The sequence below is a fragment of the Primulina tabacum genome, chromosome 5 (genome assembly GCF_025594145.1).
Source record: "Primulina tabacum isolate GXHZ01 chromosome 5, ASM2559414v2, whole genome shotgun sequence".
In the NCBI taxonomy this organism is placed as follows: Eukaryota; Viridiplantae; Streptophyta; class Magnoliopsida; order Lamiales; family Gesneriaceae; genus Primulina; species Primulina tabacum.
Window position 1 is genome coordinate 27,739,950 of NC_134554.1, and position 14,200 is coordinate 27,754,149.

General features: G+C 37.5%; 1 long non-coding RNA gene across 3 annotated transcripts; it reads right to left on the reverse strand.

The window, feature by feature from the left end:
* Positions 1–10,621: 10,621 nt before the first annotated feature.
* On the reverse strand, positions 10,622–13,214 carry LOC142544954 (uncharacterized). Of its 3 annotated transcripts, XR_012820160.1 has the most exons (4): positions 13,169–13,214; positions 12,185–12,294; positions 11,121–11,357; positions 10,890–11,030 (listed from the first exon to the last, which is right to left on the reverse strand). It is a non-coding gene; the product is annotated as an uncharacterized LOC142544954 (long non-coding RNA). The 3 variants fall into 3 exon arrangements; XR_012820161.1 differs by lacking the exons at positions 10,890–11,030; positions 12,185–12,294; positions 13,169–13,214 and adding exons at positions 10,622–10,863; positions 11,782–11,993; XR_012820159.1 differs by lacking the exons at positions 12,185–12,294; positions 13,169–13,214 and adding an exon at positions 11,782–12,003 and having other exon boundaries at positions 10,910–11,030.
* Between the last annotated feature and the right edge of the window lie 986 nt (positions 13,215–14,200).

Genomic DNA, 14,200 nt, shown 5'->3' on the forward strand with positions numbered 1-14,200 from the left:
TAATTTCTTTGCCTTGCATGTTTAATTTTAATTGGGAATACTAGTGTTTTAGTTGGAATTGTGGGTGTCTTTTGTTGCATGAGGTTTATGGTAGAATTTTTGGGATATAAGTTAGTTTGTTGTGCTAACGCATCTCAGGGAATATTTTCATAAAGAGATTAGCCATAACGGCACTGATAGATTCAGGAGCCACTCACTCCTTTATCTCGGAGACTTTTGCTAATCATCTGGACATTAAGTCCATTGGCCTAGACATGAATTTTTCGGTGACAGTCCCATCCGGGGAAGAGCTGTTAGCAACCAGCGTGTTCAGAGATGTCGATCTGGAATTGCAGGGCCATCTAGTATATGCAGATTTGATTCTACTGCCGATGCCAGAGTTCGACATTATTTTGGGAATGGACTGGCTGACAAAGAACAGGGTTCTGATTGACTTCCAGAAAAGATCAGTATTGGTTAGGCCGCTAGGCATGGAACAGTTCATATTTGAGCCAGCCAGATGGAGAAGTTTCCCTCGCATGATTTCGTGCATGCAAGCGAGGAGGCTGATTTCCAAGGGGTGTCAGGCCTTCTTGGCTAGTATTATTTCAGCGCCTGATGTGCCCACTCCATCTTTATCCAACGTGCCAGTAGTCAGTGAATTCCCAGACGTCTTCCCAGACGATGTTTCAGGTCTTCCACCAGATAGAGAGGTGGAGTTTGCTATTGACCTCATGCCAGGCACAGTGCCAATCTCTAAGGCACCATACCGATTAGCTCCAGCTGAAATGTTAGAGCTCAAGCAGCAGATTCGGGAGCTTCTCGACAAGGAATTTATCCGCCCTAGTTGCTCGCCTTGGGGTGCACCAGTGCTTTTTGTGAAGAAGAAGGATGGGAGCATGAGACTTTGCATCGATTACCGTGAGTTGAACAAGGTAACGATAAAGAATAAGTACCCACTTCCTAGAATTGAGGACTTGTTTGATCAGTTGCAGGGAACTACAGTATTCTCTAAGATAGATCTTCGATCAGGGTATCACCAATTGAAGGTTAAGGATGCAGACGTTCACAAGACGGCCTTCAGAACCAGGTATGGGCATTACGAGTTCTTAGTAATGCCAATTGGATTGACGAATGCTCCAGCAATTTTCATGGACCTCATGAACCGAGTATTTCAGCCTTATCTTGATCAGTTCGTCATAGTATTTATTGACGATATTCTCATATACTCGAAGAGCCATGAGGAGCATAGCCAGCATTTGAGGACAGTATTGCAGGTTTTGCAGAATCACAAGTTATTTGCGAAGTTCAGTAAGTGCGAGTTTTGGTTGCAGAAAGTAGCGTTTTGGGGGCATATAGTGTCTAGTATTGGTATTGAAGTGGATCCAGCAAAGGTAGCAGCCGTTAAGGAATGGGTTGAGCCAAGAAATGCATCAGAGATCCGCAGTTTTCTCGGTTTAGCCGGATACTACCGTAAGTTCATTCGGGGATTTTCATCCATAGCAGTGCCACTCACTTCACTGACCAAGAAGAATGCTAAATTCGTGTGGAGTGATGAATGTCAGAAGAGATTTGATACTTTGAAGCAAGCTCTTATTTCGGCGTCAGTGCTAGTCATGCCGACAAGGCAGGGTGAATTTGTGCTTTATACCGATGCATCTAAGCTCGGATTAGGCGCAGTGTTGATGCAGCAAGGTCGGGTTATAGCTTATGCTTCCAGGCAGTTGAAAGTGCATGAGAAGAACTATCCGACGCATGATCTTGAATTTGCCACAGTCGTCTTTGCGTTGAAGATTTGGAGACACTACTTGTATGGCGAGAAGTGTCAGATTTTCACTGATCACAAAAGTCTGAAATATTTCTTCACGCAGAAGGAGCTGAACATAAGGCAGAGACGGTGGTTAGAACTGGTGAAAGACTATGATTGCGAGATTAGCTACCATCCGGGAAAAGCCAATGTTGTGGCAGATGCCTTGAGCAGGAAAGTTGCAGTCATAGCTCAGTTATCAGTGCAGAGATCTCTTCAGTCTGAGATTCAGAGGTTTGGTTTGAAAGTTTACCATAAGGGCATAGCACCAAGGCTGTCTAATCTGACAGTCCAGTCTTCTCTGCTAGACCGTATCCGGACAGGCCAGTCTTCAGATGAGCAGTTGCAGAAATGGAGACTGAAGGATGAAGCCAAGGGCAGTCTACTGTACACAGTGTCAGATGATATTGTGAGATACAGAGGTAGAATGTGGGTGCCTAGTGTTGATTCGATCAGACAGGATATTCTGACGGAGACACATGCATCTCTGTATTCTATTCACCCAGGAGGTACCAAAATGTACAAAGATTTGCAGATTCTGTATTGGTGGCCGGGGATGAAGAGAGACATCCGCAGATTCGTATCAGAATGTCTTACTTGTCAACAAGTGAAAGCTGAACATCAGAGGTCAGCAGGGATGCTTAAGCCACTCCCAATCCCAGAGTGGAAATGGGAGAACATCACGATGGACTTCATCGTTGGATTGCCTAGATCAGTCAGAGGTTTTAATGCCATTTGGATTATTTTGGATCGACTCACGAAGTCAGCGCACTTTTTTCCAGTGAAAACGACTTTCTCCATGACGCAGTATGCGGAGCTTTATATCAGGGAGATAGTCTGTTTACATGGGTTCCCAGTTTCGATTGTGTCCGACAGGGACCCGAGGTTTACGTCGTCCTTCTGGAAGAGCTTACATGCAGCCATGGGGACAAAGTTGCTGTTCAGTAGAGCTTTTCACCCGCAGACAGATGGCCAGTCTGAGCGAGTGATTCAGATTTTAGAGGATTTGCTGAGAGCCTGTATGATTGATTTTCAGGGGACTTGGAAGTCTAAGATACCTCTAGTAGAGTTTACCTACAACAACAGTTTCCAATCATCTATAGGTATGGCTCCCTACGAGGCTTTGTATGGAAGAAAGTGCAGGTCACCAGTTCATTGGGATGAAGTTGGTGAGAGAGCAGATCTTGGTTCAGAGATAGTTCAGCAAACTGCAGATGTGGTGGTCAAGATTCGTGACAAAATGAAGACTGCCCAAAGCCGTCAGAAGAGCTATACTGATAAGAGTAGGAGAGATCTCGAGTTTGCCGTTGGTGATCACGTATTCGTTAAGATAGCACCTATGAAGGATGTAATGAGATTTGGGAAGAGAGACAAGCTGAGTCCGAGATTTATTGGACCGTTCGAGATTCTGGACAGAGTTGGGACAGTAGCTTACCGTGTAGCCCTTCCGCCGAATCTGGCCGGGGTACACAATGTGTTCCAGGTCTCTATGCTGAGGAAATATCTAGCCAATCCTTCGCATATTCTGAGCTATGAGCCGTTACAGCTTGCTCCAGACCTGTCGTATGAGGAGCGACCGATTCATATCCTAGACAGACAGGAGCGCAGACTCCGGAACAAAGTGACTAAGCTAGTCAAAGTCCAGTGGCTGAACCAATCGGTGGAAGAGGCCACTTGGGAGTCAGAAGCGGACATGAGGATTCGCTACCCGAAGTTGTTTGGTAAGATTTAATTTCGAGGACGAAATTTATATAAGTGGGGGAGGAACTGTAGTGCCCAAATTCAGTACGCGTATAACACATGCATTCGTTTAATTATTAAATCGTTTAATTAATTTTAAATGAGTTTTAGCCATGCATAATTTATGAAAATACATTATTTTAAATTATTCATGTTTATGTGATGCACGTTAAAATGTTTTACGAGTTTCATGTTTCAGGCGATTATCCGAGGCGGGATTGAGGAAAAGACCCGGTGACGATTTTTGGCAATGGTATTTTATTTTAAGTCAAGAATGAGACGTTTTAAATAATTTATTTAGTTTTAGCAATTTAAAGCTTTATTTATGTATTTAGTAATTTAAGAGTTTGGAACTTTTAAAAATAGTGTATAAGCATTTTAAATTGGGAGTTTGATTAAATCAGTGTGTGTTAACTTTTGAATAGTATTTAATTTAGTTAATTCAGCACTAATTCCTCCTAATTAAAAATACACACACACGTTACACACACTCTCACACACTTACACGTTTTTACACACACTAAAACACACAACACATCTACACATTCATGTTTTCAGATTTTTAAAGATAGGAAACCTAGGGTTCTCCATCTAAGAAGCAGCCGCCCCCTTCCTCTTTATTTTCCAGCAAGTTTTCGGCGATTTTATTTCAAGATAATCGAGCCACCATCGCTCCGGATCAACCTCGCTTCTTTCTCCGCTTCGGTATCGCCGTTTCGGTAAAGTTTATCATCAAAAGGCACGTATAATCTCTCCTTCGCTGCGTCGATCATGTCATATTATGTGTTGCGTTGTTTTATGAGTAAAATTCATGTATGATTTTCATAGTTTGAGCGGTTAATTGTTTGGATCGATTTTGAAGGAAAATTTTTAGATCTAAACCACGTTTTTACTGTTCTTATTAAAACTGCGAATTTTCGGTCAAGATTTTGGGAAAACTTTCAACCCAAAAAACGTAGAACTTTTTGATACCTTCGATTTGATATAAAATTCAAAATTTTTGGACGAAAATTGAGTGAGTTATGGCATTTTTCGTGGGACTGCTCAAACTACGAATTTTAAGTAAATTGTGTTCTTGAAGTTATTTGTTGCAGGCTTCGTTGGGGATCGACGGGTGACCATTGCTGCATATAGGTAAATCTGGTAATGATGTTTGGAGTATTTTTGAGGTTACATTTCATGTCTTTAGGCTCTTTAATTCATTAGAAGTCGTAAGAAAAGATTTTGTGTTAATTGCCGTGTTTTCGGGTTGTATTTGTCGTAGGGTGGACGTCGTTATTTTTGGGGCGTTCGTACGAGTTTAGTTCAATGCTATGGTGTCTTAGGATGGTCTCCAGGTGTTTAATTTCGTTCCATTAGTTGTTCGTTTGGGAAAATAGACATTTCGTAAGCTTTCCTCGCAGGTTCAGAAAAGTCGAGGCCACACGGACCCTGACACGGGGTCCGTGCCTTTGTTTTCCTTCGAGTAGCCATTTTTGCGAAGCCACCCAGACCCCTACACGGACCCTAGCACGGGGTCCGTGTCCTCACTTCTTCCCAAGTTTCACTTTTGCGCACCTACACGGACCCCCACCCGGACCTCAGCACGGGGTCCGTGCCTTCCCTTTTCTTCACGAGTCATTCCACCGCACCTACACGGACCCGGAGTCGGACCTGGGCACGGGGTCCGTGTACTTGACTTTTTGGGAAATATTATGGTATGCTTTGAGGTTGATGTCTTGGTTTAGTGTAATGTTTAATAATGTCGAGTCACGGGAATTTTAGAACGCCCTAGGGAAATGTATGAACTCGTGAGTAAGCTTGTTTGTTACGTCTAAGTTACACCCGTTAAGTTTATGAATTCACATTAGTATGTTGCAACAACGACCCCTGTCGAAGTCCAACGAATCCCTCAACGCCAAGTAAGTATGTTGACGTGCAAAAAAATATTTTAAATTTTTGAGGTATGCTAAATGTCTTGTGACCAAATTGAATGGGTTTGGAAGTCGGTGAACGTGGCCGAGGACCTCTCCACCCCGTTAAATTATGAACGGGTTAGATCGTGGTTGGAAAGCGTTAAATTATGAACGGGGACCAACCAGCCCGTTAAATTATGAACGGGGATCTCATGTATGTGGCAGTGGATACGTCCCTGTCAGCCCAATACTGTGGTTTGTCTGATCAGTAGTTTATTATGTATGGGTCACTTGCTTTGAAACATCCTCTACGCAAAATGAAGTCATGTATGTTTAAGTATGAACAAGTACGCAAGCATGTTTATGAAAGCTTTTAAGTTATGGCACGTCTATGTATGTATGCAAGTTCAAGCTCATTTCAAATCCAAGCTTCAAGTATGTATGTTCTATTTTAAAGTTGCATGCGATTTTATTATGTATTACTTGCTATTCTCAGTTTATACATGTTGAGTCTTTAGACTAACTAGACTTGATCGATGTAGGTGAGGATGTCTATGAGGAGACAGGAGGTGGGGACCAAGGAGCAGGCTTGGACTGAGCGAGAGGCTAGACCCGAGGACCGCCCACGTTATTTTAAAATTTTAAGCATGAAAATATTAATACTTTGATTTTACGTTTTGATACGAGATGTTTTGAGCAAGCTTTTCTTTTAGCAAAATTTTTATTGGTGAATGGATGATGTAGTGAAGACCGTATTGATTTTATTTTCGTATTCAATAAAATTTTTAATTTTTCCGCAAATTTTAAGTAGTAAAAAGTACGGTACGTCACATGCTCACATCCAAAAATGAAAAAAACGTTCCTAATCTCTCGGGGCTTGACCTCGTTTAATCATCGTACTAAATCATAACATCAAACCCCAAAACAAACCCTAAAAAAAATTTTTTTTTAGAAGAGGTACAGGGACCCCGTGTAATGGTCCGGGTAGGGGTCCGGGTACATGCTGGAAATTCGCATTTTGAAGGGAAAAGGGCACGGACCCCGTGTACGGGTCCGGCTTCAGGTCCGTGTAGGTGCTGGAATCATGAACAAACGGAATTCTCTACACTTGTGACTTAATCCTACCACAAGACCCATTCCTAGGATGATAAGGCACTGACTCAACTCAAACAAACACCCCAAAACACCTATGCATCACAAACAACGCAACCCAATCCGGGAACACGACATTCGACACCCAAAATGCATCCTACGACTTCTAATGCATACAATTGCCTATCGATGCGAACCGACAAACCAAAAAAACCATCCCAACATCATACTCAACATACTTAAACACAGCAGCGAACACCCGTCGATCCCCAACAAAGCCTGCAACAATAAAACTTCAAGAAATCATTTTTCAGAAAAACGCAGTTTGAGCAGTCCCACGAAAACGATCATAACTCACTCATTTCCAATCCAAATATATCAAATTTACTCGCACTAATTAAAATGACAGCAAATTTTGAGTTTTAGATCCAAAAACGTTTCAAAAATCGATCGAACAAGTTTCTGCTCAAACTTTGTATCTCGTACATGGGGTTTTAGCATAATTAACATCACAACACATAATATGACGAGATCGACGCAGGAATAACAGAATATACATGTCTTTTGATATTTAAAGTTACCGAAATGACGACACCCAAGCGGGAAAGATGCGATGATTGATCCGGGACAACGTGGCACGATTTTTCTTGAGAAAACCCAACGAAAATCTGCTGGAAACTGAAGGGGAGGGGCGGCTGCACTCTTGTTCTAAGAACCCTAATTTTCTTCTAAAAAAATATGAAGTGAAAGGCTAAGAAAGGTGCATGTGTGTTGCCGTGTGGGTGTGTGTAAAAATGTGTTTGTGCTTGTGTTTAGTGATTAATTAAGGGAAATTATTGCTTAATTACACAATTAAGAATGCTAATTAAAATACTAATTGAAATATCAACCCACCTTTATCTTTACAAACCCCAAATTAAAGTTAAAAATACAAACTTGATAAACTTTAAAGGTTTTAAATTCTTAAAATCACCAAATGAATAAGTTTGGATTTAAAATGCTAAAAAAACTAAATAAATCATTTAAATGTCCCTTTCTAACTTAAAATAAAATACCGCATTTTAAAATTGCCAAAATCGTCGTCGGTCTCTATTCCTCGATCTCACATCGAATAATCGCCTGAAACATGAAACTCAAGAAACATTTTAACGTGCATCACAAAAATAAATATAATTTAAAATAATATAATTTCATAACTCATGCATCTCAAAAAAAATCATTTTAAACTTGATTAAATAATTTAACAATTAAATAAATACATGGGTTTACGTGTACTGATTTTGGGCTCTACAGTTTTACTAGATTCAGGAGCCACACATTCTTTTATTTCGGAATCGTTTGTAAGGAGACTGGGCATTAGAGCAAGTACAACAGAGACACAACTCGCCATAGCCTTACCTTCCGGGCAAGAATTACAGACAGATCAGATGGTGCGAGGGTGTCCAATATATGTCCAAGGTCATCAGATGTATGCTGACTTGATAGTTGTTACTATGACTGATTTTGATGTGATATTGGGAATGGATTGGCTCTCGAAGTACAGAGTTACTATTGAATGTGGCTTAAAGATGATCAAATTTGCACCAGTATGAGCTGAACCATTCACAGTAGCAAGTGCAGGTATATCCTTACATCTTCGGATAATCTCTTGTATGAAGGCTTGTAAATTACTACAGAAGGGGTATCAAGGATACTTAGCATCTGTTTTAACTATTGACCCACCTGTTCATGAATTAAAAGATACAGATGTTGTTTGTGAATTCCCAGAAGTATTTCTTGATGATGTAACAGGCTTACCCCCAGATAGGGAGATCGAATTTGTGATTGATATTGTGATAGGAACTCATCCGATCTCAAAAGCTCCTTATCGATTAGCTCCTACAGAAATGAAAGAATTGAAAGAACAGTTACAGGAGTTACTTGATAAAGGGTTTATTTGACCGGGTTTTTCACCTTGGGGTGCACCTGTTTTATTTGTGAAAAAGAAAGACGGTACCCTTCGTCTATGTATTGATTATAGGGAGTTGAACAAAGTGACAATTAAAAACAAATATCCACTCCCCAGAATTAATGATTTGTTTGATCAATTACAAGGAGCTGCTATCTTTTTGAAGATTAATTTACCCATCAGGCTATCATCAACTAAAAGTGAAATCAGATGATATCTTAAAGACCGCCTTCCGAACGAGGTATGGGCATTATGAATTTCTCGTAATGCCATTTGGACTAAAGAATGCACTAGCTGCTTTTATGGATTTAATGAACATAATTTTCAAGACATTTCTAGAAAAGTTCGTGATTGTGTTTATAGATGATATTCTCATCTACTCACGAACTGTAGAGGAGCATCGAGAACATCTGATATTAATTTTGCAGACTTTGAAATATCAATATTTATATGCCAAATGGAAGAAATGCGAATTTTTTCTTGAACAAGTAGCATTCTTGGGTCATATCTTTTCAAAAGAAGGCATATATGTGGATCCAAGCAAGATTGAAGCTGTTAATAACTGGCTACGACCAACTACTGCTACTGAGGTATGTAGTTTTCTTGGGTTAGCTGGTTATTACCGTCGGTTTATATCGGGATTTTCCAAGATAGCATTGATTTTGACTGCTTTAACTCGAAAGAATATGAAATTTGTATGGAACGAAGCATGTGATCACAGTTTCCAAGAGTTAAAAACAAAATTGACATCAGCACTGGTCCTTGCTATACCAGAAGGACCAGGATATTTTGCGGTATACAGTGATGCTTCGAAACAATGTATAGGAGCAGTCTTAATGCAGCACGAGAAGGTGATTGCTTATGCCTCAAGACAATTGAAAGAATATGAAAAGAACTATCCCACACATGATTTAGAACTGGAAGCAGTGGTATTTGCATTGAAAATATGGCTCCATTATCTGTATGGTGAACGATGTGAAATATACATGGACCACGAGAGTTTGAAATATTTATTCACGCAAAAAGAACTGAATATGAGACAACGACGTTGGTTGGAATTGGTTGGAATTGGAATATGAGACGACGACGTTGGTTGGAATACACGGACCAATGTTGTTGCAGATGCGTTGAGTCGAAAATCCAGTTCTATTTCAACAATGCAAGTACAAGAACAAATTTTATGGGATTTACAGAACTTAAAGATTGATGTTATTCCTAAGGGAGCTGCAATCCAATTATCATTCCTCATGGTTCGACCAACACTGGCAGACAGGATTAAGGTCGAACAAAGTGCAGATAATGAATTACAGCAATTGAGACAGCGAGATGAGGCAAAAGGAAATCGGAACTTTGAATTGAATGGGAAAGGAATTTGGACATATCGGGGTAGATTGTGTGTACCAAAGCAAGGAACGATCAGAACTGACATTCTTATAGATGTACATGTTACACCCTACTCGATCCATCCAGGAAGCACGAAAATGTACAAAAATTTGAAACCATTATTTTGGTGGCCACACTACAAGAATAAATGCTTACGATGACATTTATAAATGTCATCATATTCAATATTTAGTGACATTTAAGTTTTAGTGACACCTCCAACAAGTGCCCTCGATTCCAATGTCATCTTAAACTTCTTGACATTTTTTAATGTCATTATAAGACGTTAATGACAACTTCATATGTGTTACTAATTATTCATATAATGAAAATTTTAAATGTCAGGAAAACTCATGTTTTAAAGACATTTATACATGCCTTGTTATTATAGTAATAATGAAAAATTTATATGTCAGTTAAAATCATTTATAATGACAACTAAAAGTGTTGTGTATGTTATTTATAGTGACAATAAAAAATGTCACTAATGATAGGTTATAAGGTTAATTTAAAATGTCTCATTATGTAATCTGTAACGACACTTACAAATGTCTTCTATATTAGTGTATAAGGACATTGAAAATTGTCATTAATAGTTGTTTATAATGACTTTTTGAAATGTTTTCATATGAGTTTTACAATGACATTTTTTATGTACATGATTTAATGTTCTATTGTGACATAAAAATGTCATATTTTATAAAATGTCATCGATTTTCAATATTTTCATGATATAATATTCAAGGATATAAACAAATTAACATAAATACAAATAAAAAATTTTAAAATAGAAATTAAATTGCTAATCAATAATTGTCATTAATTTTGCAATCATTAATGTATAAGACTGACAAATTTGTTACCTCGAAAAACATCTATACCTCAACAAATGTACCAAATATATTTAGTTTAAGAACTAGCAAACAATTAAGTCTTGTAAAGCAAAACATAAGCAAACTTGTGACGCATCTTCATTCTTCAACCATCTCATCTTAATCAAAATCCAATATTCTTGTCACCTACAATAAAGATTCATATATTTGTATGAATGAAATAAAATTAAAGAAGCACAAAATAAAGAGATTAAAATTTAATTCAAACTAGTGAATATCATATCAAATAATAAACTGAAAAATTATTATTTATCCAAATGCACCTAGTAGAAATCTTCTTCATTAACTGTCAACTGCAAATATAATTGATATTGGTCTAAAAAGATACTAACATGACAGACATAACAATAAATACTAGTTAATTGAAAAGTTGAATATCATACCAAATGACAAGGCCAAGCTATCATTCCTCCAAGTGTATCCCCAACCTTTTGTAAAAGATCATATGACCTAATCAAACTCTCTTCCCGTTATAGGACAACTAGAACTTGTATTTCACACCAATTTGGTCCCAACGTCTGTCTTCCTACTTCGGTATTTGGATCCATGCTATGAACCACTCCTTTTGCCATAATTTTTGTCGAATCAAATAGACTTTTTATAGAGACAGAACATCCAATCTACGTAAAAGTGCAAAAGAGAATGTTTTGATAAAAACAATTATAACGTACAATCATCAACAACCATTATGCTAATGAGTATGTCCAGCTAGCCAGAAAACAAAAAAGTATAAAGAAACATCATTCAAATTAGTTAACTCATGACAGCAAATATACATGTAATAAATATTCTCAACCAAAATATATTATCTAAATCAATAAATGGCTAACTCGATATAATTATAAGCTCACACAAATCATAGCTTACAAAAAAGCAAACTCGAACTCATTATGCCATATCAAATAATAAATAATATCAAAATAAACAAAAGAAAAATCATTTACGCATCTAACGTATATTCTAAAACCAAAAAGCCAATGCTGAATCAATAAAGTACTAACTCAATATAATAATAAAGTAATAAAACTAGAAAAAAGACTTTACCATTGGAGATAATGGACTACTAGAGGATGCTGTGTGTTGTATATTGTTGTAATTTGAACCAAGGTTTTGGTTTGGTTGATTGCAAATCTTTGATTCTAACATTGCAATGTGTTGGCCTCGTGACCAACTCATCAAAACAATATCAAAACTAATGAAATAATAATATTGCCGCTGATTCATTAACCAGTAAATTAACCTGATATGTTTGAGTCGTGTGGAAGAAAAACTTAATCAATATCCATCCATACATGAAGAATGAAGCATCCTCATAAACTTATTAACAAAATTTAACTAAAAGTTCAAACACAAAATTGTGTGCTATTTACAATGGCGAGCGAACATAAGTTAAAACTCATTCGGTGAAAACTTAGTGTGTACCAAAATCAAGTCAGATTTTACATACCTACCTCCTGGAGTGCTCGGGTCGCTTGGTGTCGGCATGCTGTCCCAATTTCTTGGCTTATTAATAAAATTACGGTAGGTGACTTAACCTTTTCCATTACATCTCCAGTCCTACAACAACCAACTACAGCATTTTCTCATGATGTAAAGAATTTACTCGCAAAATTAACTTTCATACTCATAAAGCAACGAACAAAACTTGTAAATGAAATATGAATATTCAATTATTCCATTTTCCTTCCATTGAAATAAGTTTAAACATAGATTCACTCAATGAGAAATACTGATGGTTATTAGAATTCTAGATTACAATATCGTCTTGATCGCATCAGAAAATTACGAGGATAACTAAATGAAATCGAAGAGGGCTTTCACACGATCTTTTTATAATATCAAGCTGGATAGACAGCAAGTAGGAAGCCCCAAGCATCGGTGAGCAGAGCTCGAAACAGCAATGACATACGATTAGAACTCACTGGAGAAGAAGCTGGTCGCAACTAGAAATGGCTGAATTTAAAGGAAGAGGCAGGTATAGCTTTGAAATTGTTTCTCAAGCTCATGAACAATCTATTCCCGGCCTAAAATCATAGAATCAAACCAGAAATCGGCCGGAGAAGACTCCAAAAAGACGCGATTGAAATAGAGCAACAGTGCCCGCGCGAACAAGGGTTTTGCTCGCGATTTTGGAGATCACAAGCCTCGATTCTGACCACAATTGGAGTCATCTAGGTCTGGGCTGCAACTCACGGTGGTCGTCGAGCTGTTCCCGGCGGTTAAACGGTCGGATTTGGGAGAGGGATTAGGGTGACGGGATTTGTGATCTAGGGATTGAGTTTCCTTATTTACCGAGTGTGCGTATATATCTTTGGGCGTAAATATTAATAGCGTAAATATTTTGTACGTTGTAAGTAATAATATTCGCAGCGTAGGCGCATGCCGTAAAAGTAATATCCGTAATGTGCTCATGCCTTTAAAAAAGTCATACCTGAAGGGAAGTTGCTGAGATCGCGAGAGGCTGAAAGTGAAGGAAGTGCAGCGAAGATGCTGAAGCAAAGGTTTATAAGGGTTAGGGGTGGGTTTTATGATCTATATGTGTATTTATTAGACTTTTACAGTTGTTAGACTAAATTTAAAAAATGTATTTTAATTCAGTAAATAAAATTAAAGTTTTAGTTTCTCATTCAAATTAAATTAAATCTTTAAAATGTTATTTTGTTTTATTTTTTTTAAAATTCGTGGTCTAGTGGCTATTCCAGATTTTAGGCGTTACAATTTAAAAATCGAGGTAGAATAAAAATTAATTATGGGTTCATTTTTTACAAAGTAATTAAGGGAAATTAAAAGTTAAGTATGGTTTTTTACTTCACTAAATATAAATTTTAAAGTTTTTTTAATGTTTTACTTCATCAAAACTACTCTATCGAAGTAAAATGTTACAAAAAATTAGAATTTTTTTCCTTTTAATTAAATTTTTTTTTTAGTTTTTTAATGATTTTTTTACAATTTTTTTTCAAACCCGTTGGGCGCCCATTTTTCGCAGCGTGCAATAATATGCATGCTATGAAAAATAATATTGACGGTGTGCGATTAATTGGGTTGGATAAATATTGGGGAGAAAATAGATAAAATAAATGTGAGAATATTTTGGTTAGATAAATATTGGAGGAGGGAAAATAATTGTTTACCTCCATATAAAAATGACATCAATTAAAAATGTCAGGATAACTAATCTAATATGTTTTTTTATTTTACACATTATTAATTTTTTACAAGTGTCATTATTAAGTATTTGTAACAACATTTAATTAAATGTGTCTACAAAAAGCGTCACGATAGCCATTTATTGTTGTAATGCCAGGTATGAAAAAGGACAGTGCTCAATTTGTTGCACAATGTCTAATTTGTCAACATGTCAAGACTGAACATCAAAGACCAGCAGGTGAGGACTTTTCATCATGCTATGGGAACTCGATTGGCATTCAGTACAGCGTTCCACCCTAAAACTGACGGACAATCA